Source organism: Hemiscyllium ocellatum, chromosome 14, assembly GCF_020745735.1.
Source record: "Hemiscyllium ocellatum isolate sHemOce1 chromosome 14, sHemOce1.pat.X.cur, whole genome shotgun sequence".
In the NCBI taxonomy this organism is placed as follows: Eukaryota; Metazoa; Chordata; class Chondrichthyes; order Orectolobiformes; family Hemiscylliidae; genus Hemiscyllium; species Hemiscyllium ocellatum.
The window spans coordinates 66,388,465-66,412,338 of record NC_083414.1 but is presented as its reverse complement, the minus strand read 5'-3'; the positions used below and the strand labels follow the sequence as shown (position 1 = coordinate 66,412,338).

Below are 23,874 nucleotides of genomic sequence, written 5' to 3'. Positions count from 1 at the left end.
CCTGACAATTGTCAAGGTTGGGTAGCCAGTTCTTCACATGGATTAAAGGGCTGCCTTACAGCTTTATTCCTAACAGATTCATTGTAAGCCAGTGCCAGTCCTGCACAATGCAGACTGCAGTGCAGACCTGGGCTCCAGTCCTCTGGTACAACTAAAGCTGATCAAGGATTACCCTTGAGGGTATCTCCTCATGCATCTCCTAGATACTGCTGAGAATAAACCAAGTTTACAGGGATCCCAGGTTAGATAACAAAAGGCATCAACACCATAAAGAAAGCAAAGAGAACAAGCGTTTATAATAAAAATTTTGACAAACACCCCAAACTGCATAAACCAGTCAGCAATGTGGCAGCCAATAATGTACGTTGCAAGCTTTCATAACCAACAATGGAAGAGAATACCGAACTTCAGTTTAATGTCTCATTCAAAAGCAAGCACCCCTGACAGTGTAATGCTCCTTCAGTACTGCTCTGGAGTTGGTCTAGATGATGCTAAAATCCTACAGCTCACTGCTAGATGGAGGGTGAGCAGAACCTACCAGTGCTCCACAGAGAGCGATATGGATCAAGGAGGGAACAAACAACAGCTGAATATTGGGAACGCTGGCTGAAGGACATGACCCTTTGCCTTTTCAATGCCAGATCTTTCAGGCGATGCCTTTGAATGCAGGGCCCAACCCTCTCTTCACAAGGTGTGCCAGCAAACACACAAAGGTTTGCTCATTGTGCTCCCTACACGATAAGTCCCCTACCCTTGGCTAGGTTTATACCAGTGATAATCAGACAAACTTTGTCTGGGTCTTTATAGAGCAATTTTTTTTTAAAGATGACATGAACATAACAAAAATATCAGAAATTGATGAAAAAGAACGTTTGATTGATCATTAAGATTTTCCTGCTCAATAAGTGGAGTCTATTTTTGCAACACATGCAACATGCATGGACACTGATGTCAGGGCAAGGAGTACAGGAATACATTCCAAAGTCAGCAGCTCTATGTCCCAACGCATGTTGCAATTCAGTCATGGTGTTGGTTTCATATCCCTAAGACAATGTTAAATTCACAACAATGCAAGCTAGGAGATATATCAGTTGCACAGGAGAGAAAAAATAATTATGGAAGCTATCCAACCTGAATGACTCTACTCTGTCCCCACCCCATGCAGTTGACTTGATAAGCTTTGAAGTGGTTCAGCTATAGAAGTGATTACACTGGCTATGAGGGATTGGCAGAAAAACATGACCATGCCCAAAAACCAAAGAGAAAATGATTAGCAGATGTGAATGAAGCAGGAAAAACTGGATGATACAATTCCAAAGAGCTCCTTCAGAGGCAAATGTTGCCAGGGTTGGGGCTAGAGCTATCCCTGTGTGATCCACATGAGCAAGGACGTGTTTTCCTAAAATCCCTGTGCAATAAAAATGTATTTTTGGTGGGGGGGGGGGGGGGGGGGGGGGGGGGGGGGGGGGGAAGAGAAAAGAGAGCGAGGAGTGAGCGAGAGCGAGAGCGAAGCACAGAGACTCTGAATGCTTTGTTATTGGTAGCCATGTTCTCAACAATGTTGGCTCCTGGCTTCTAAGCCACTTCAGCTCCTTCCTCCTTGACGTTCCTTAAATGATACTTGTTACCTGTTGAACAAATTCATGCTGCTTGTTATCACATTTTATTTCAGTCATTAAGAATTACTTTGTTTTTTTTAATTCCAAAGGCACTGCACGAATGCACATTGTTGAGACTAATGCTCGGAGAGCTGCAAATGTCCTCTTTCCTGAACACCAACTTAGACCAATCTAAATATTGGGGTAGGTGTAGGAGGGGGATGATGGCATTGCTTCACCCACTTTCCGCGGGCCTCTCACTATAGGAGGAGTGAAACATCTGCAGCAAGATCACAAGTAGAAGCTCATCTGGCACGCAACCATTTAAGGTACCAGAGCTGCACTCTTCCTGCCTGCTCACAAATACTGTTTTCACTCACGTCCTTTCCCAACTTGAAGGGACTTCTGTCAGTTAGAAAATTGTGGATTGCCATTCTACCGATCCTCAACAGTGCAAACACCTGTTTCTTTTCAGCTCAACCCCCGTCCTAATGAAAGCCAACATACCATACTCCTCCTTAACAACCCTATCAACTTGGGGGACAACTTTGAGGGATCTATGGACGTTGACCCCCAAGATCCTCTGTTCCTCCACGCTGTCAAGAATCCTGCCTTTAACCCAGTAATCCGCATTCAAATTCAATCTTCCAAAATGAATCACTTCACACTTTTCCAATTTGAACTCCATCTGTGACTTCTCAGCTCTGCTCTACATCCTGTCAATGTCCCTTTGCAACCTACAATAGCCCTCCACACTATCCATAACTCCACCAACCTGAGAGTCATTGGCAAACTTACCAACCCACCCTTCCATTTCCTCATCCAAGTTATTTATAAAAATCACAGAATAGAGGTCCCAGAACACATCGCTGGAAAACTCCACTGGTCACCGAGCTGCAGGCTGAAAAGTTCCATCTACTACCGCCTATGGGCCAGCCAATTCTATCTATACAGCCACTATTGGAGAAAAGTGTTAACAAAAACGTCAGGAAACTATAGACTAGTGAACCTAACATCAGTGGTGGGCAGGTGGTTGGAGGGGATCCTAAGGGACAGGATTTACAGGTATTTGGAAAGGCAAAGACTGATTAGGGATGGTCAGCATGGCTTTGTGTATGAGAAATCACATCTCACGTACTTATTTGAATTATTTGAAGAAATAACAGGACTGAAGGAGGCAGTTCAATGGATGTTATCTATATGGATTTCAGTAAGGCATTCGGCACGATTCTGCATGGTAGACAGGTTTAGCAAGGTTAAATCACATGGCTCAAAAGGTAGAAAGCAGAGGGTGGTAGTGGTGGGTTGCTTTTCAGACTTGAGGCGTCTGACCTGTGGTTGTCACAAGGATTGGTGCTGAATCCACTGCTTATTTTATATAAAATGATTTGGATCTGAAGATACGAGCTGTGGTTAGTAAGTTTGCAGAAGATACTAAAATTGGTGGTAAGTGGACAGCTAAGAAGATTACTTCAGAATACAAGACCTTGATCAGATAGACCAATGGGCCAAGGAGTGGCAGATGGAGTTTATTTTGATAAACACGAGGTGCTGCATTTTGGACAGGCAAAATCAGGGCAGAACTTATACACTTAATGGTAAGGTCCTAGGGAGTGCTGCTGAACAAAGAGTCCTTGGAGTGCAGGTACATAGTTCCTTGAAAGTGGGTAGATAGGTTAGTGAAGGCAGCATTTGGTATGCTTGCCTTTATTGGTCAGAGCATTGAATACAGGAGTTGGAAGGTCACATTGAGGCTGTACAGGACACTGGTAAGGCCACTTTTGGAATACTGGGTTCAATTCTGGTCTCCCAGCTATACGAAGGATGCTGTGAAACTTGAAAGGGTTCAGAAAAAATAACAAGGATGTTACCAAGGTTGGAGAGTTTGGGCTACAGAGAGAGGCTGAAAAGGCTGGGGCCATTTTCCCAGGAGCATTAGAGGCTGAGGTGATCTTATAGAGGTTTATAAAATCATGAGGGGCATAGATAGGGTTAATAGCCAAGATCTTTCCCCCAGGAATCCAAAATTGGAAGAAATAGCTTTCGGGTGAGAGGGGAAAGATTTTTTTTAAAAAGGGTCCAAAAGGGGCAATTTTTTCATGTAGAGGGTGGTGCATGTATGGAATGAGCTGCCAGAGGAAATGGTGAAGACTGGTACAATGACAACATTTATAGAGTCATTGAGATGTACAGCACGGAAACAGACCCTTCAGTCCAACTCGTCCATATTGACCGGGTAGCCCAACCTAATCTAGTCCCACTTGCCAACACCCTGCCCATATCCCTCCAAAGCTGATTTTTTTCACACCCTCAAAACACTGATCAAGCCCATCAATGACCCTTCCACCTCTAGACACTGGTTCTAGCACCAAATGTAGAGAACACACAAGATCAGGCTCAAGTCCCACTGTCTTATGAAGACTCCATGAACATTGCTATGTCCAAGTCCTGCCATCAATTACTGACCTTACTGCTATCAGTTGGCCCAGATTCTAGTTACAAAGGCAATTCTTGCTAACACCAAATAGATCCATGTCTGGGGCTAGCAGCTGATAACAATGAGTGAGACAGCAGTGTGCTGGCAGTTTCACTTCAATAAGCAAGCAGCTATGAACAGATTTCCCAACTACCAAAGACAATTAGGTAAGTCTGCAGCAGTTCTCACCCTCCCAGCTGAAACCTTCAGAATCTAACCCTGCAAGAGAGGCACTTATCAGTGTGCACAAGTTACCTACTTACACCAGCAGAAAACAGCAAGTAGAACAGTACCTTGTTTGGTCGTAACACTGCCTTTCCCCTATATTTCAGTTGAATAAGGGGAACTATGGAGCTATGAGGGAGGAGCTGGCCAAAAGTTCAATGGTGCAATACCTTAGCAGGGATGACAGTGGAGGAACAATGACAGATATTTCTGGGTACAATGCAGAAGATGCAGGATCAGTTCATTCCAAAAAGGAAGAAAGATTCTATAAGGAGGCAGGGGTGGCCGTGGCTGATGAGGGAAGTTAAGAAACATATAAAGTCAAAAGAGAAAAAGTATAACATAGCAAAGATGAGTGGGAAAACAGAGGACTGGGAAGCTTTTAAAGAACAGAAGATTACTAAGAAAAAAAATACGCAGAGAGAAAAAAGAGGTACGAAGCTAAACTGGCCAAAAGTATTAAAAAAGAGGATAGTAAAAGCTTTTTTAGGTATGTGAAAGGGAAAAAAATGGTTAAGACTAAAATTGGGCCCTTGAAGACAGAAACACAGAAACAGGGGACTATATTACGGGGAACAAAACTGGCAGAAGTATTGAATTGGTACTTCAGATCTGTGTTCACTGAGGAAGACACAAGCAATCTCCCAGACATAACAGTGGCTGAAGGACCTGAACTTAAAGGAATTTATATTTGCCAGGAATTGGTGCTGGAGAGACTGTTAGGTCTGAAGGCTGATAAGTCCCAGGGGACTGATGGTCTACATCCCAGGGTACTGAAGGAGGAGGCTCTAGAAATCATAGATGCGTTGGTGATTATTTCCCAGAGTTCGATAGATTCAGGATCAGTTCCTGCAGATTGGAGGGTGGCTAATGTTGTACCACTTTTTAAGAAGCGAGAGACAAATCAGGAAATTATAGACCAGTTAGTCTGACCTCCGTGGTGGGAAAGATGCTGGAGTCAATTATAAAGGATGAAATTACGACACATCTGGATAGTAGTAACAGGATAGGTCAGAGTCAGCATGGATTTATGAAGGGGAAATCATGCTCGAACTAATCTTCTGGAATTTTTTTTGAGGATGTAACTCTAAAGATGGACAAGGGAAATGCAGTGGATGTAGTGTACCTGGACTTTCAGAAAGCCTTTGATAAAGTCCCAAATAGGAGATTAGTGAGCAAAATTAGAGTGCATGTTATTGGGGGCAAAGTACTGACTTGGATTGAAAATTGGCTGGCTGACAGGAAACAGAAGAGAATGATAAACAGCTCCCTTTCAGAATGGCAGACGGTGACCAGTGGGGTACCGCAGGGATCAGTGCTGGTTCCACAGCTTTTTACAATATATATTAATGATATAGAAGGTGGTATTAATCCTAACATTAGCAAATTTGCTGATGATACAAAGCTGGGTGGCAGGGTGAAATGCAAAGAGGATGTTAGGAGATTACAGGGTGACCTGGACAGGTTAGGTGAGTGGTCAGATGCAGTTTAATGTGGATAAATGTATGGTTATCCACTTTGGTGGCAAGAACAGGAAGGCAGATTACCACCTAAATGGAGCCAAGTTCAGTAAAGGGGCAGTACAAAGAGATCTGGGTGTTCTTGTACACCAGTCAATTAAGGCAAGCATGCAGGTACAGCAGGTAGTGAAGAAAGCTAATAGCATGCTGGCCTTCATAACAAGAGGAATTGAGTATAGAAGCAAAGAGGTTTTTCTGCAGCTGTACAGGGCCCTGGCAAGACCACACCTGGAATACTGTGCAGTTTTGGTCTCCAAATTTGAGGAAAGTCATTCTGGCTATTGAGGGAGTGCAGCATAGGTTCACGAGGTCAATTCCTGGAATAGTGGGACTACCTTACGTGAAAGATTGGAGCAACTGGGCTTGTATAGCTTTGAGTTTAGAAGACAGAGGGGATCTGATTGAGACATAAGATTATTAAAGGATCGGACACTCTGGAGGCAGGAAACATGTTTCTGCTGATAGGTGAATGCCGAACCAACGAACACAGCTTAAAAATAAGGGGTAGGCCATTTAGGACAGAGATGAGGAGAAACTTCTTCACTCAGAGGATGGTGGGTTGTGGAATGCTCTGCCCCAGAAGGCAGCGGAGGCCCAGTCTCTGGATTCGTTTAAGAAAGAGTTGGATAGAGCTCTCAAGGAATCAAGGGTTATGGAGATAAGGCAGGAACAGGATATGGATTGAGGATGATCAGCCATGATCATAATGAATGGTGGTGCAGGTTCGAAGGGCAGAATGGCCCACTCCTGCAACTATTGTCTACTGAAACATGCTGTGACCAGGCTTGATGTGACACTTGCAGTTTAAAATCAAGGCAGTCAAGTGGTAGTGAGAGAAACAATCAGATCAAACTGTGGAGGCACAGTAGCTCAGTGGTTACACTGCTGCCTCACAGCGCCAGGGTCCAAGGTTCGATTCCAGCCTCGGGTGACTGTCTGTGTGGAGTTTGCACATTCTCCTGGTGTCTGTGTGGATTTCCTCCCACAGTCCAAAGATGTGCAGGTCAGGTGGATTGGCCATGCTAAATTGCCAGTAGTGTTAGGTGCATTAGGTCAGAGGGAAATGGGTCTGGGTGGGTTTCTCTTCGGAGGGTCGGTGTGGACAGGTTGGGCCGAAGGGCCTGTTCCCATACTGTAGGGAATCTAATCTAAAGATCCCAGTGGAGGTAAAGAGCAAAGTTAAGGTAAACAAAGCAAAGGCAATGATTAAAGTTCAGGACCATACACAACTGCGTAGGTGGAAAGAAAGTATTTTCTTGCATTTATCTAGCATCTTTCGTACATCTAGAGTGTCTCAAAGCACTTTAGATTAGATTAGATTACTTACAGTATGGAAACAGGCCCTTCGGCCCAACAAGTCCACACCGACCCACCGAAGCGCAACCCACCCATACCCCTACATTTACCCCTTACCTAACACTACGGGCAATTTAGCATGGCCAATTCACCTGACCCGCACATCTTTGGACTGTGGGAGGAAACCGGAGCACCCGGAGGAAACCCACGCAGACACGGGGAGAACGTGCAAACTCCACGTTGCCAGTAGTGTTAGGTGCATTAGGTCAGAGGGAAATGGGTCTGGGTGGGGAATTGAACCCGGGTCTCTGGTGCTGAGAGGCAGCAGTGCTAACCACTGTGCCACCGTGCCGCCCACTGGCAGTGATGTACTATGGAGATATTGTAAGGAAACATGGCAGAAAATGTAGGTATAGCACGAATGTGGCAGACTAAATGAAGTTGTTTGGCCAATTTGGTTGGGGGATAAATAATGGCATGGATACCTGAAAAATGTTCCTGGTTCTTCAAAATAGTGCCAGGGACCTATTACATGTACTTCAGAAGGCAGACACAACATCGGTTTTATTGTCGCACCCAAACATAGCACCACTCGGTGTAGCACATAATAGATCAATTTGAAAATCTGAGGCATTAAAGCATTTGTGGAATTGTTATTTTATGAATCAGTGTGGGTTTCCAAACTCTCCATGTTCCTTAAAAACAGAAGGCTTAGTGAAGCCACTCCCACTCATTTCATGCACATACTGGAAGCGGACTCTTCACTACCTCCCCCCAACACTTAGCCTGCTTCCCATCCACCCATCCCCAAACACTCATTCACACAGGTGCCTGTCTGAACTTCCTGCCCAGCTGGCAGAACCTGCGAGGCAGACAGGAAGGCACAGAGGCATCTTAAGGTTTGAAGTTGCCATTTGTCTTCCCAACTCAGCTGCACAGCTTCCTGGTTTTTCCTACACTCCACATGTGGCTGTCAGTACAAAAGCATCCCAAGCCTACTCATTCACACTGCTTGAAATGTCTGAAATTTAAAAGCAATTTGGGGTCATTATCTGCCTTGTTCTGTTTGATGGCATTGATCCAGTGAGTCTAAGCTGCCCTGATTGAGGCATTTGCAGAAGAAATTACATCAGAAGAAGGGGGCTGCTTGCTTTCAGAAAAGTGACCTCTTGTGTGCCACTGGGGATCGGGAACCCCAGACCTAGCAGGATCTGGAGGATCACACAGGCTAAGCTCTATGTAACAGGTAATATATGGTACAGTGTTGTACATACAGATTACAGTATAGACACAGAATAGGTATGACATTAATAAGAGTGTCCAATTCTACAGTTGAATAGCCCACCAATGTGCACAGAGAACCACGGCACTATCAGCACCATCATGAACTGCACAGCACCAAAGCAGTCATCTTTCAAGTGAGCAGGAGACACGTACAATAATACCACAACTGTCACAAAATTACTTTTGGACCATTCCAAATCAAATTCCACACCATTGCCATCTAGCTCAAACAAAACAGAAACACCAATGTACAAGTGTTTCAGTAGTTAGGGATAGGGAAGCAAATTAATGCCATGTATACTTTATAAACAACAATAACTCTACTTTAAACACTTAAACCCAGCTTCTAATTGCTCCCCAGTGCCACAACACATTTGAGCAGAAATGTTCAGAATCCCAGTTAAACACCAGTTGTCACCCTAACCCTATCGCAGTCCACATATCAGTGTTAGACTCAAAGCAAAGAAAGACATTGAAGTTTGAGGGGAAAGAACATGCAGGTTAGCCATTCCAAGTTCATATTAACCCTCTCCACATGAGCAGATAGCTCTAAATCATATTCACCAACTGATTTTTTTTCCCTTTAATCCCATCCTCAATTAACAAATTAAATAATTACTTAATAGGGATAGTAAAGGACAGTGGACAACAACTTGCATTTATGCAGTGTCCCAAGGCATTTCATGGGAGCGTAGTTTGACCCCAAATCATAAAAATCTAATCCAAGTGAATAAGCAAACATTTCAGTGGTAGATTTGCGGGAGGGTCTTATAAAAGGGGATGTAGAAAAGGAAAGCATAATCACAATTTCTCTCAGCAGTTAACATGGAGGGGACTCAGCTCCCTGAGGGATAGCCCCAAGGCAACCTGCATCATCTGCAGTTATTAACTATGGTCATCCACCTCCATGTTCCAGACTAAACTATTCAACTCAACTCAAAGCACTAGCAACCTTGAAACTGGGAGAATTAAAGTGGTTTCTCAGGCTTTATTCAATGCTAAACAGAAAGGAATAAATATAACATCACAAAGACACTGAGAAAGCCAACCGAAGACCATAACCTTATACATTAGCATTAATGAGTAACTTAAATAAGATAGCTTAAACCTGCTCCTTTACTACAAACTGCCCACTCTAAAAATATCAGCGCTATGAATTTCCTGGAAGACTTTTAATCACTGAACACACAGCTACTTTAAAACCTCTCATTGCCTAGCCCCAACCCCACCCCAAAAAACAGATTATCCAAACCTCTACTGCTCACTTTAATTAGCGTTAATTCTATCACCCTTCTGTTCTCTTCCATTCAAAGTGTGAGAGACTGGAGGTTCACTTGTCAGGGCTGCAGAAAATGTCAGATTTGTATTGATGAAGTCAAAGTATGATTGGTCGTCTGATATTCAATACTGGGCGAGCAGAAACTTCCTGCAACCCGAATAATGGTTTCACTCCCTTCAAAAACCTCAACTCCTTAGGTAGGAAACCCACCCCTTTCCTTGGCAACTGCCTGTGGCTGAACCACACCGGTCATAATGTTGGTGTCATATTTGATTGTCAAGTTCAGCTAATAGCCATATACGAGAACTAAGAAAGCATTTCCAGCCCTGTAAGGTCACTCAAGTCTGCACCTCCTTAAACTTATGCGCTTAATACATTCCTAGCCAAGTTGCCCATAATTTCACTGTCAATTCCTATGTTATACTCTGTTAGCTCATATCCTAACTCACATCAAGTTTCATAATCCATCACTTTTATAAATAAATGGCTCCTGGTAAATGTACTTCTTGATTTTGGAATTTTGATCATTTTCCCAATCCCTCCATGGCCTCATTCCTGCCATACTTCATGAGTCCAATCCTTAAATATCCTCAATTCTGGCGCCTCATGAATCCCTGTCCTAAAAGGCTCCATCGCTCTATTTTAACATTCATTAAAACCTACCTCTTTGATCAAGCTTCTGATCATTTGTCCAAGATTCCTTCATGTGTCAAGGCGTCAAATTGTGTTTGATAAAGCTCCATGAAGTGCATAAGAGTCATACAGCACAGAAAAAGACCCTTCAGTCCAACTCACCCATGATGGCTAAGTTTCCCAATTTAAACTGGTCCCACTCGCCTTCCTTTGGTCCATATCCCTCTAAACCTTTCCTATTCACATACCTATTCCAAATGTCTTTTAAATATCGTTAACTTTACCTGCATCAATCATTTCCTCTGGCAGTTCAATTCAACGGAGGAAAAAAGGTTGCCCCTCAGTCCATTTTAAATCTTTCTCCTCTGACCTTAAAAATATGAAGGGCTTTTGCCCGAAACATCGATTCTCCTGCTCCTCACATGCTGCCTGACCTGCTGTGCTTTTCCAGCACCACACTCTTGACTGATCTGCAGTCCTCATTTTTGACTTAAAAATATGCTGCCGAGTTTTGAACTCCCATACCCTCAAGAAAAGACCTTTGCTATTCACCTCATCTATACCGCTCATGATTTTATACTTCTCTATGAGGTCACCCCTCAACCTCCTATGCTCCAGTGAAAAAAGTCCCAACCTATCTAGCCTCTTTAAAAAATCAAACCCTCCAGTCCCAGCGACATCCTGGTAAATCATGAAATCCCACCTCCTATATCCATAGGAGTGAGCAAAGACATGTGTGCTAAACGTCTTATTACATTAAAAGTGCTATATACAGTACATGCATGTTGTCAGGAGGAGTGCTGTGATTGCTAAAAGACAATCACAAACTTCCCTACTGCAATCCAGTAACATCTAAAAGTGTACGCATGCGAGCACACAGATATAGGATTGGTTCCATTGCATTAGCACACTGTTGAGCAGGCTGAAGCTTACTACTAAGGTTCACATGAAGTGAACACGCTTGGCAAAAGCAATGACAGGTTTGTCAATGTCATGCAAAAACTTACTGAAGAACCAATATCTTCAGATAAGATATAGGGAAGAGACAGAAAAAGGCACTTCCACTCTATAGAATGGACGCTCCATTGTTCCTCATCAGTATGATACACTACAGCAAATAAGTCATAGGAAACATTGAGGACAAAACTCACCAGTGGAAAAGTGTTTTCCTCATAAGTACATATTTGACGCTCATTCAGAAGGCATTTTGTCGAAGCTTCCATTACAGTCATAGAGGTGAGTTACAGGTTAGCAACTGATGGCACATGCAGACATTGCCAATTTGTGCACAAAATGAAATAAATATCCTTTAATTTAAGAGAATCTCAGTATTTCCTTCCCAGTGATCATGTTTAGGGAGTTAATTTATCAAATTGGGATAATAGCTCAATGGTATGCCAGAACTGGTCTGGAATTCTGCCCTAGGTCTAACACTTGTGAGGGAGACTTACAATGCGAACCATCTTGGGTAACATGTCATATAGCATAATTACACTTTTTCACTTGTGCTATTGCACCTCAGTGTTGTGTCTCCCATCTTCCCAATTTATACCATAAAGGAAAATGTCCCTCTTCTGTTTACTAAGCTGCCATAAAACAAATCAAATATGAAAAGCAACATATACTGTTAAAGTGGGGGCTGAATTCGATCTACACGGTGCGTGCTTCACTTGTCCCATCTATTATATCCACCTCACCAGATGACAACACTAGGTCTTGGTGCTTCCACGTGCAACGGAAATCAAATTGGTAACTGTCTGGACAGGATCTTGCACCATTAAAAATCTCAAGCCAGCTAATTGAGAAAACAATCTATTTCAGCACTGAGTTGCACAATAGCACTTCACACAGCCATGTAGAAGGGTCACCATTATTTCATTTGAAGGTAATGTAACATTCTGTTGCACCCTGTCTTGATAAGTGTTACACCATTATAGTGAGGGATGACGACAGACCATGCAAACCTGAGGAAATAATTGCCTTGACTTAACACAGCTCATTCAAGAGATATAAACCAGATACAATAAAGCTCTCTATAGTTACGCATTGGGTTACACAAGTGTAATTGTAGCACAAGAGGAATTGCAGCTCTATCATTTATCCTAAAGGTCAAACGAACTGCTCTTCAGTCCACTCTCAATGCTTGCCAAGAAAATGTCAGCCATATTTGCTTTTGGGATGTAACAAACGAGCATGACTGAAGCTCATTCTTCATTTTTTGCTTTCATTATCCAGCCAATCTCTTTGCAAGAGTCCTTGAAAAGTACCTGTTATGTAGTTAATGGATTATGAAAAATTGCCTCGTAAAAAAAGTAAGGTAACCCTGGAAGCTAAAGTTGACAAGATTTCATCTATTGACAGGAAGGAACTGGAGGCAGCCATTTGGCCCCACTTTTCTATTCTATCACTGCTCACCTAGATTTCAACTCGATTAATTAATCCACCTTTGCTCATATCTCAACATCCTTACCCAACAAAGTCCACCAGTCAGTATTGAAAACTTCAAATAGATGCAGCAACTTTAGCCTTTTGGTGGAAAGTGTTCTAGGTTTTCACTGCTGGGAAAGAGGAAATGCTTCCTAAAACTTCCTCCTAATGCCTTAGCTCTAATTTGAAGATTTTTTTCCCACCAGTGTAAAAGCGTCTCTCTAGATTACACTATTAATTTCTTTTGATCATCTTAAACACTTCAATTAGATCACACCTCAATCTTTAATGCTCAGTCTTCCTCACACCTCGAGCTGTCGCAACTTTGAGAGAACAAGTCTCAAACAACAGCACACTGACACATCCCTAGAATCCCTACAGTGTGGAACCAGGCCCTTCAGCCCAACAAGTCCACACTGACCCTCTAAAGAGTATCCCACCCAGCCGCATGCCCCTACTTTACTACTCTACATTTACCCCTGATTAATGCACCCAACCTACATACACTTCTATGAATACTATGGGCAATTTAGCATGATCAATTCACCTAACCTGCACATCTTTGGCTATGATCTACCCCACTCCTATTGCACCCACAATCCAACAAGCCACTGTCATCTTGCCCTTACGGCCATGATTCAGGGGGCACTAGCGATTATAGTACTCATCACCTCTGCCTATTGCTTTTGTAGAAAATGAAACTCCCACTTCAGTTACAGGCTTTTTACAAAGGATTCATCAAATGCCTTTAGTTCAACCACTAGAGGCAAATACTCAGTTGAGACACCTGATGGTTAGAGATGGATGGAAACAAGGTACATGAACTGACATCTGCAGTAACCTAACTAAGTGTTGGGACTGGGGCTTAGAGTGGATAAGTATTTGATGACTGCTACAAACTTGATAGACTGAAGGGCCTCTTTCAATGCTGTTGGATTCTTTTCCTAATCAACCTGTTCAGAGATGATATGACACACCTCTGGAGCAACTCAGGTCTCTGGCTCAGAGTTAGGGCACTACCATGCACCAAAATGGCCCTTTTACTCTTTTCCATGCTATAAGATACTTTCTAATCAAATTGTTCGGCGATTTTATACTCTATAACTACACACAAGAGCTAGCTTTCCTGTCAGCTTTAATTTCTGACAAAGGTAAATTAAACCAAAGTTCAAATCATGCAGTATCCTTATGTGACCATTTGGGATGTTACTTTGTTTGCAGGCTCACTTTCTCCTCAGTACACTGAAACTCGAATTCTTTATCTCCCATTATGTCAGACTTTTAAAAAATCCCTACACCTAAACACCAACTGATGAAACTTCTTTTGTTCTGTTTTCAACTTTGTTTCTGCCCTGAGCTACAGCCATTGCTCTCAATGATGACACCATCCTTTGTGAGCAGAGGAAAAATGATGAGACAGACTCAAACATTTATGGATTTGCCAATATACCAAAGATCAGACAGAGAAGCAGGCCCTTGCTGGAAGTGCCTTGAATTTTCTTTAATAAAATATAATTTGGTGGAATTAAGCCAGTTATTTCATTTTGCTTTTTCCTTGAACTTGTCATTTGCACAGTTTCCATGACAATTTAAATTGTGTTTCAATTCTTGTAGGAAACCAACTTTATGTGGGAGGAAAAAGGTGTGAACATAAAGAAGAGGAATTTTCCAATTGAGGTTGCTTCAGATAAAATGATACAACAAGGTGGCTAGAAAACCAACCCAGCATGCCTGGGTCGGTTCTTTGAAAAAGATCAGCCTTCTCTAGCTTGGAGCTGGATGTAGCGCTGACAATCCAAGAACACTTGCTTATCCTCCCACAGGTTTTCTGGCCCCTCTCCACCCAGTTGTCCTTCCTTGAAATGTATTACTTATAATGTATTACTATGACAATGAGCAAGGCTCGTTGCTCTTGTCTCGTGCCTGCTTTGCCTGAACACTCTGGCCAAAGTGACATGATTGCGCTACATACACACAAACAGCCATAATGAGAGCAGTTTACAGTCAAGTCCATAAGCCCAACTAGGAGCTACTGTGAAGTGCCATTTTAAATTCTCCATCCCACTCTTGCCTTCTACCTGTAACAATTTCAGTGAAGCTCAATGGAAGGGACAACACACGTCTTTCAAGTCGGCAGTGTATAGCCTTCCCGATTAGATATCAAGTCAAAATTAACAAAACAGAGTGTGCAACTGTTGCTCTCAGAAGTAAAGGTGCCGGTTACAGTTCGACTGTTGCAATTCACACCCTCTCCAGGCTCAAATTGTCTCTTTACTTGTCCCAATACCACTCACTTTTGTCTTGCATCATCAGCCCTTCCAATATTTCAACTCTTCTGCCACAGAACTTTTCTTTCAATCTTTCTTCTCCAGCCATTCCTTTGCTGCCTTAGTACTGGCTTAAAATCTGCTGTATCTGCAATATTTTCCACTTCTGACAAAAAGGCAACTTGCAATATTAATTCAGTTTCTCTTTTCACAGATCCAGCCTGATTTGCCTTGTAATTCCAATATTTTGTGTTTTTATTCCTGTTTACAGAAAGACTGGCTACAGTTGAAAGATCGACTGGCTTTTTCAAGAACCAGGCTGAGACAGGAAGTCACCTGTAGCATACTTATCATGTAGATGCCAGGGATTAAAAAAGGGGATGAATCATGAGGACAGGCTGTATAAACTTGACTGTATTTGCTAGAGTTTAAAAGAGATTAGATCAAGATTGCTAAAATTAGAGAAGAATTTGATTCAGTAGATATGGTGAAACTACTTACTGTGGTGGGGAAACCAAGAATAAGGCACAATTTTAAAACCCAGAGCTGCCATTTAGGATTGAAATCAGAATATAGTTCTTCCACACGGCTGTGGAAATCTCAAACTTGCTTCCATTAGAGAGAAATTATTTTTTCGTTGGAGAGCATCTCAAATTATTAGTCCATTCCACAATATCCACCCATACTTCAGCCTATGTGCCTCAGCTCAAAGCACTTTACAGATACAAGTCAAACAAAACTGGAAGGAGAAAACTTAATAGGAAGGTATTGGCAGATACTGGTGTTCATATATTGTGTAAATACCCCTGTGCCCACAGAACTGACCAAATGTAAGTGTCACCAATTTGCACAGGACCAATCCAATAGCATCTGCTCAAGTACAGGCTTCTTACTCTGTCTCAAGATAGCGGTTCATTTTTCCATAAACGAAGTTCTCTACCAGAGAAGAGCATGATAGGAATCAGGCAGAAAGCAGGCGTGCTGACTTTCCGTCAGCACTTTAAGATGTACATTTTGATTATAAAACTTTCATCATTGCTAACTCTAGGGAGGTTTATACTTTCCCCCGGTTAACTTCTCTCCAAGTCAAAAAAAAACTGAGATATCATACTCAAAAGGAGAGACACTCCTAGTATCGATGATTCAAATTTATTCTGAATCATCCTCTAACACTTGTACAGGGGACAGCCAAAGTCTGACACCATGAAGCCCAATAATGTATCTAAACTGAAAGTAACCAAGATGTTAGTTAAAGAAGTTGTTCTTCAAGAGTATCTTAAAAGGGAGACAGGTTGAAGGGGTCTAGCATGGAGACAGCTGAAAGTATTGCTCCAAATGGAGTCACAGAGAAAGAGGAAGCAAACTACCAAAACTGGATAACTTCGTTTTTGGAGGGTTGAGAAAGAAGAGTTTAGTGCATAACTCAACAGAGTTTCAAAAATTTTAAATTCCTCTGAACTACTACTGAAACAAAATATCCAAGGATTTTAAATGGAGACTGACAGCAACAATTGCAAAGACAGATATTCAGTATCATAAATGGTACAAAAAAAAAACAGATTAACATGCAACACCGGGAGCAAAGCACAGCCAGACTCCAAACTGCACTAGCACACAACTCATACATCATTTTTTGCACCAAACCTTCTACTTGCAGTCCATCATGTAACAGGTACTGACACATGAGCTAGCATTGCTGATCTCTACCCACTCCCCATACAATGTTCAAGAAAAGGCTAATCACATGCGCTTAGGTAGTGCTGGAGGTTGCGGGTGGAAACAGGAAGCTGAAAAAGATTGTTTTCTGTGTGACTGACACAATCAGGTCAGTTCAGACACTTCAAATATTGGGAGTCCACCAACAGATTCAATTAAAATAGCTGTTTGTTGCAGCTCAGTAACATCTCAACCACACTATAATGGGGCAGTACACAGTGGTTTGAGGTGCTGTCTTTCAGATGAATAACTTCTCAGGTGGTGATAAAGATCCAATATACTATTCAAAGAACGGGGGCGCGGTGCATTCCCCTGGCCAATTTCTATCTTTCGACTAGATTTCCCAGTTACTAGCACATTATGGTTGCAGGGACTTGTGCATATACTGTATTTGGTGCTGCATTTAAATAATGCAAAACAGTTCGGAATGTCCTGAGATTATGAAGGTACTACACATGTCACTCTTTCTAGGAGGTAGGCAAGGTTTCATTTCACCTCCAAGCCAGACTCTTGCTAATATTTGGCTCCTCAGCATCAGCCAGTACCCGAGATCCAGAACTCTGATTCTTAGGAATTCCATCTCTGTGGCACTAGATGGCCAGGATGCTACTACATGGGTTTATTTTAAATCAATTACAAAAGACTTTGAGATAGCCACTTCACTTTGCCTACTGAAACAACTTTAAAAAACAAATAAAACATGTTCATCAAATGCGGATAGATTGCTAAAAAGGTACAATACAGCAAGTCTAGAATGATAATTGCAAAGAGTCTCTTTTCCTAGAAGGAAAATCATGACCCACGTTAAAACAATTTTATTTCCTTACCAAGTCACCTTGGTAACTTCTACAACAAATGCTGAGGACACTTAGATGGTCAGTCAGCAGCATCTGTGGAAAGAGTGAACTTTTCAGGGATAGAACCACAGCCTGTTGAAGCAATGATTCTGTTCGGGTACTGATTGGCATAAGTACTTGGCAATTTCTACTTTTGCTTCAGATGCCCACCACCACACATTTTGATGCTTTTCAAACCCTTTATTGTTTAAAGAGACCTGAAGAATCCTAATCACTTCTGGTAACTTAGGTCTTTATGTTACTTTAAATGGTTCTGATCGTGGGATAGTTTAAGAGGTTGCTGTGACCTCCTTGTTATTTCACACTTCATAATCACTACTTTGCTAACTCTATCACAGATCTCTGCTTTAACATTGGTTGATCAAATGGTTCAATGTCAAGACTAAGAAAAAAACAATGATCGTGCAGCTTCAAACAGAAAAGCTGCAGCAAGAAACATGAAACTCAGTCTAATCTTGTCGATCAAGACACCCCCCCAAAAAAACTCATACAAAACCTTCAATACAAGCCTTTGATGAAACACTTTCAAAAAGTTCCACATTTGCACAAGTGCTCATTAAGAGAGAGAAATAGATCAATAATTAATTAACCAAGTAATCTTTAGGGGGGTCAGTTAAGCAGTAAATATATTCCTTACCTAACACAGTTGTTCACTGGGCTTCCTTTGAACACTGATACCAATACAACAGAGGCAACCAAATACACTACCAATGTTAATGGGCCCCCTTTCTTGTGTCAGACACAATCTATTTAACATTCTACCACCTAGCAAAAGACACCAAAACCATCTCTACTTTCAGACACAAACACCTGAAGTCAGATACAGCTACCCTTTACCCCTACTCTTCGCCAGGCACAGAAGTGCACACACACACGCCCCCCCCCTCCCCCGAGGCACCACACCCCCAGCACGAACAGCCCACACTTCCCACCCTCTTCTATCCCACTGCCCAGGAATGGCCATCACCCCTTGCTACACACCAGTGTGTCTCTACCCCCTCCCACCCTAGTGTTAGGGTAGACACCACCCTCCAGCCTCTGCTGAGCAGGGGACAGCGTCCACCATGCACTGACACTCTTCCCCACCCCCCCCGAGCAGCTCGCTGCCGACACAAACCCACGTTTGCGGCGTTGGGGCTGGGCTTGCCCGGGAGTGTGGAGACGGGGGGGTGGGGGGGGGGGGAGAGAAGGGGGCAGGAGTACCAGCCACTCCGGGTGATACGGCCCGGCTCCCCTTCAAACGCGGGCACTTGGCAAAACTTGTACCGGCTGGAGGTCACTTTGAAACGGGAGGCGGCTGGGTGGCGGTGGGGATTGGTGTGTGTGTGTGTGTGGGGGGGGGGGGGGGGGGGGGGGTGTTTAACTCGGTCGCGACAGAAAACAGGCAGTTGATTTGAAAACTGACGCCCCGGGGGATGGGGGGGGGGGGGGGGGGGCGGCAGCTGAACGAGAGCGGAAAACCCCAGCGGTGGGTGCCGCTGGCTGCCGGCCAAGGGCTGAGGGAGGGAGGGAGCAGGCAGCCCCGGCTCAGATTTAAAGGGAAAAGCCGGATCCCAGAGAGACACACAGACACAGACAGGTCAGGCCGCACAGCCTGGGCCTTTCCTCTGCTTTCCCCCACCCCACCACATCCTCATCATGCACAGCCTGCCGTTACCTGGTAGGACGCTGCCCCGGGCCCCCGCGGGTGTCTCTCGCCGGCCACCGAGCGCTGTCTCCCCGCCGACCCGGCCGCTACATCCATTCCCCTCGCAGCCGCGACTGCGCCGACTGCAGCTGCGGCCCGACACCGACACCCTCCACCTCCCGCGCGGCCCACCAATCACCGCCGGCCTCCCGCAGGAGGCGCCGCCCACCCAGCGGTCAATCACGGCGCCCCGCCAATCGCGGCACGGCGCTTGACACACGCCCCCGCCCACTCACCTGTCAATCGGAATGAACCACCAATCGCATACAGAGCCTTGCACCCGCCTCCGGCCCTCCCCCACCCACTCACTTGTCATTCAAGCCGACCCACCGATCATGGCCGCCCTCCGCTGTCAATCACACTGGATCCTCCACTCCCTGAGGGGGCCGGCCGCCCTCCACAAAAGAACGGCGAGATCCAATGGAGGATCGCCGCCCTGCCCACAAGGCCCAACCGACCAATCCCAATCCAGAAACGCGGAGGCGAACCGCCCACCCGCGCGTCAATCAAACCAGGCCCATCCAACTGATCCCGTCATCCTAGGCACGTGCGGAGACTCTCCATCGCTATTCGCTAACCCTACGCTGTCACTCACAGCCGGGCGACCAATGAGCACAGTCCAGCCCCTTCTCCCAAACCGACCCTGGAAACCTCTTCTGTGTCGGTTTCCAGCTGTGCTTCCCCTACACAGCCGTGATTGCTAGCATCCCCTGCAGCAAGACCATCTCCTACCTCCCCACACCTGCACACTCTACTAGTTGGTGCAAGCACTCAACCTCCACTTGCCACAATAAAGTTAAAAATCACATAACACCTGGTTATAGTCCAACAGTAGTACTCCACAACCACCTGATGAAGGAGCAGCGCTCTGAAAGTTAGTGCTTCCAATTAAACCTGTTGGACTATAACCTGGTGTTGTGTGATTTTTAACTTTCTACACTGCAGTCCAAAACCGGCATCTCCATATCATTGCCTATATTTTATCTTTTACCTAAGGCAGTTTGGTCCATCTGTGCTTACTGGCTGAAATTGTCTCCTGGTCCATCTAAGCCTTAGCAGTTTGGAATAACTATTCCTTGTTTTCAAATTCTTTGCCCCTGCACGTTTATGTGATCCCCATGAGCTGTGACACCCATCCAGACCTCTTCTTCCATGTCTGTCCCCTTGTGTACTCAAAATTTTTCATTGTTTTGTCATTCCAACAACCTTAAAAGGCCTTAGATTGTTGTATTCCCTATCTTGCTGCCTCTCTCTCCTCCTTTAACATGTTTATTGAAACTTAATATCTCCTTATGTGGCTTGGTGTCAATTTTTCCTCATTAATACTTTAGGATATTTTACCAGGTTAGCTGTGCTTTATAATGTAAAATTGTTGTTAAACAGTGACAGAAACCATCATTTGGGCATTTCTGCATAGTTACATTCTGACTTTTCTCTCTATCTTTGGTCTGAGCTGATCAGGTTGGATCAGCCTTGTTGGGCGCAGGAAATGCTGTTTCTCTTTTTAAAAGTGGGTCTTGCCTGTTGAGATCTTGTCAGAGAGCCATCTTCAGTTTCTGCCAGTGGACAGACAGCGTTTCATGGACTGCAAATCTTTAACTATTGTCCATCCTGCAGTTTTGAAATCTTTATCTGCATGTTGTTGCATTTGTTTTGAAACAGTGTTAAAAATAGAAGTATTTCTTCCATTACAAAATTTCAGAACTAAAGCCTAGAGAATAATCATGTACAAGATCAGGTTGTTTATCTGGAAATTGTTCAGGTTCTGCGTGTTAATTAAGTTATTGGTTGTTTCACTCAGCTTTGGGTCTGAATAATGTATGTTTATTTCACGCTCCAAGGCCCAGAGATTTGGTAACTGAAGTGGCTGATTTGTAATACTCTTATCCCTGGACTCCAGTTCTAATTCTAGAACTTGAGAACAAAATCAGGACTTAAACTGTTGGAAGTCGAAGTGGATGCTCTGCATTTCTCTGAAGGGGAGTACATAAATTATTCCCAATGTCCATATCGAAATTTATCCAGCAATTAACATCACATTAATTCTTTGACCTTGTTTGTGGGATTCCTGATGAATCGAAATCCCCGAAACGTTGATTTTCCTGCTCCTCAGATAATGCTTGACCTGCTGTGCTTTTCGAGCACCACATTCTTCGACTCTAATCTCCAGTATCTGCAGTCCTCACTTTCTCCTTGTTTGTGGGAGTTTGCTGAATGTAAATTGGTTGCTGTATTTACTTTATCACCACAATAAATATGTTTCATAAGTACTTCATTGACTGTGAAGTGCTTTGGGACATCCTGCGTTCATGAAAGTTAATGAATATATATGTATGCAAACTTTTTCTTTCTTTCCTTTGAACTTGCAGTGCAGTGTTGTGGAAGGCTACATTGTTGACAGTGCTGTCTTTTGGATGAAACATTAAATCAAATTACAGTCCATTCAAACAACATAAAGGATCCCATGGCATTATTCAAAGAGGAGCTCGGAGTTTTTCCAACGTCCTGAGCAACATTCATTTTTCAACCAAACACTATCGAAACAAATTAACTGCTCATTCGTCTACTTAATGTGTTTGCAAGAACAGAAACTGTATTTTGGGTGTAAAGCACTTTGGAATGTGAAAGATATTACATAATATTCAAGATTGTTTTGTTCAATTAAAAAATCGACAAGTGCTTAGAAACCAGAGACTGTGTGAGAATCCATATACTACATTCTGTGGAGTAGTTCAACCATTGTGTCTTCATTATAGTGGAATGACAGATCTGACTTGAGACCTTGTGATTGGATAAAATTTCCCATAATAACAAGCTTAGTGGGTTCTTTAACAATTGACCTTGATGAATCTGACAAATTTAGTTTGTGTTGCCAGCAGCTGCATGAGATCTGTGAGTTAGGAGCCAGGAGTACTAGCACCCTGCTAAGATCAGGATAAAAGCTTAACTGGAACTTTTAGTTCTGACAGAAAATCTGAATTCTTTGAATGAGGTTTGTGCTGTGCATGATCATCATTTCTTTAAAGTCTATCAATAGACAAAGTGAACTAATTCATGAAAAAAAGTGCTGCACCCACCACAAAAGATTTGTTCTCTAAAGGACATATTAATTCCACAAGGACTAATTCTCATTTTATCTTTCTGAAGTATTGTACTGATTCTGTATCATTGTATTATTTGGCAAGTGTTTATCAAATTTGTAAGTGAACCCGATAAAATAGTTTGAGTTGCTGTCGGTCTATTGGTGTAGTACATTCTATATTGCAAGAGAAAAATATGATGGGCATCACACATGATTTACAATTAACAAAAGATATATTCTTTTCAGTCTGTTCAGTGATGTTATTACACACCTTTAGAACCTGGGACTCCTGGTCCATAGGTAGGGATACTATCAGTACACCAAAAGAGGCCTTAATATTTAAACAGAGAGGGTAAATGAGGAATCAGTTCTTCACTATAACACTGGCTTAGTGTCAGGTTTCAGGTATATAATTCTTGCCAGTTTATTGAGAGTGCTGGTTCATAAAGTGCTGATTAAAACAAGCACTTACAGTGCAGGAAGTGGCCACCACCTCTGTGTCTCGATGAATCTGAACACGTTTCACTTTCCTGCTTTCCACTCAGCCCAAAGTTTCAAATATCTTCCTGTGAGGGTCAACGCAAGGTGGAACACCTCATCTTCTGCCCTCAGGGCTCAGCATTGAGTTTAATAATTTCAGAGCTTGAGCACCCTCCTCCATGCCCCCACACCCACAGGTCCTGTGCTGTTGCTCCCAGCACAGCCAACCCATTTAACATTATTTACACTTCCCATTAGCACCCATTCAGCATTTACTTCACTCTGGGTTAATGCTAGCATTTTCATTTCTCGTTTCAGATCTCCAGCATCTGCAGTTCTCTGTTTTATTTTACCATTGCCTTCACTGGCTTTGGATAGAATGTGCCAACAAAAGAAACTTGTACAATCAAGTAGAAACACTAGTAATCAGGACTCTTATCACTGGTTTGTCATCCCTGCTGACAGGGACCACACCCCCTCTCATTTATCTCTCCACCCTGCAGGCTCCCTGCCTCTCTTCCTGATGAAGGGCTTTTGCCCAAAACGTCAATTTTCCTGCTCCTTGGATGCTGCCTGACCTGCTGTGCTTTTCCAGCACCACTCTAATCCAGACTCGGGTTTCCAGCATCTGCAGTCCTCGTTTTTACCCTGTTATTCCTGCTGAGCCTTCGCTGTAATGTCCAGTTTTGTATTGAGACATCCAAACCACTTACATTACCCTAACTATGCCTCTTGCATTTTACAGGAAGAAAGTGAGGACTGCAGATGCTTGAAAAGCACAGCCAGTCAGGCAACATCTGAGGAGCAGGAGAATCGACGTTTCAAGCAGAAGGTCTTCATAGGAATGGGGTGGGGGGGCGCAGGGGTGGGTGGGTGTTGCCGAGGCTGAGAGACATAAATGGAAGGGGTGGTGGGGCTGGGGGGGGGAGGGGTTAGTTGGGAATGTGATAGGTAGATGAAGGTGGGGGATGAAGGTGATAGGTAGGAAAGGAAGGTGGAGCAGATAGGTGGGAAGGAAGATGGACAGGTAGGACAGTTGGAAGTTTG

The 23,874-nt window shown here is 43.4% G+C and overlaps 1 protein-coding gene across 2 annotated transcripts in view; it reads right to left on the bottom strand.

The window, feature by feature from the left end:
- Window positions 1-19,363, bottom strand: part of dag1 (dystroglycan 1) — a 104,629-nt gene extending 85,266 nt beyond the window's left edge. For both annotated transcript variants that reach the window (XM_060835755.1, XM_060835754.1), the window contains exon 1: window positions 19,236-19,363. The gene's annotated coding sequence lies outside the window, so the exon portion shown is untranslated. The remainder of the gene's footprint in view (window positions 1-19,235) is intronic.
- Between the last annotated feature and the right edge of the window lie 4,511 nt (window positions 19,364-23,874).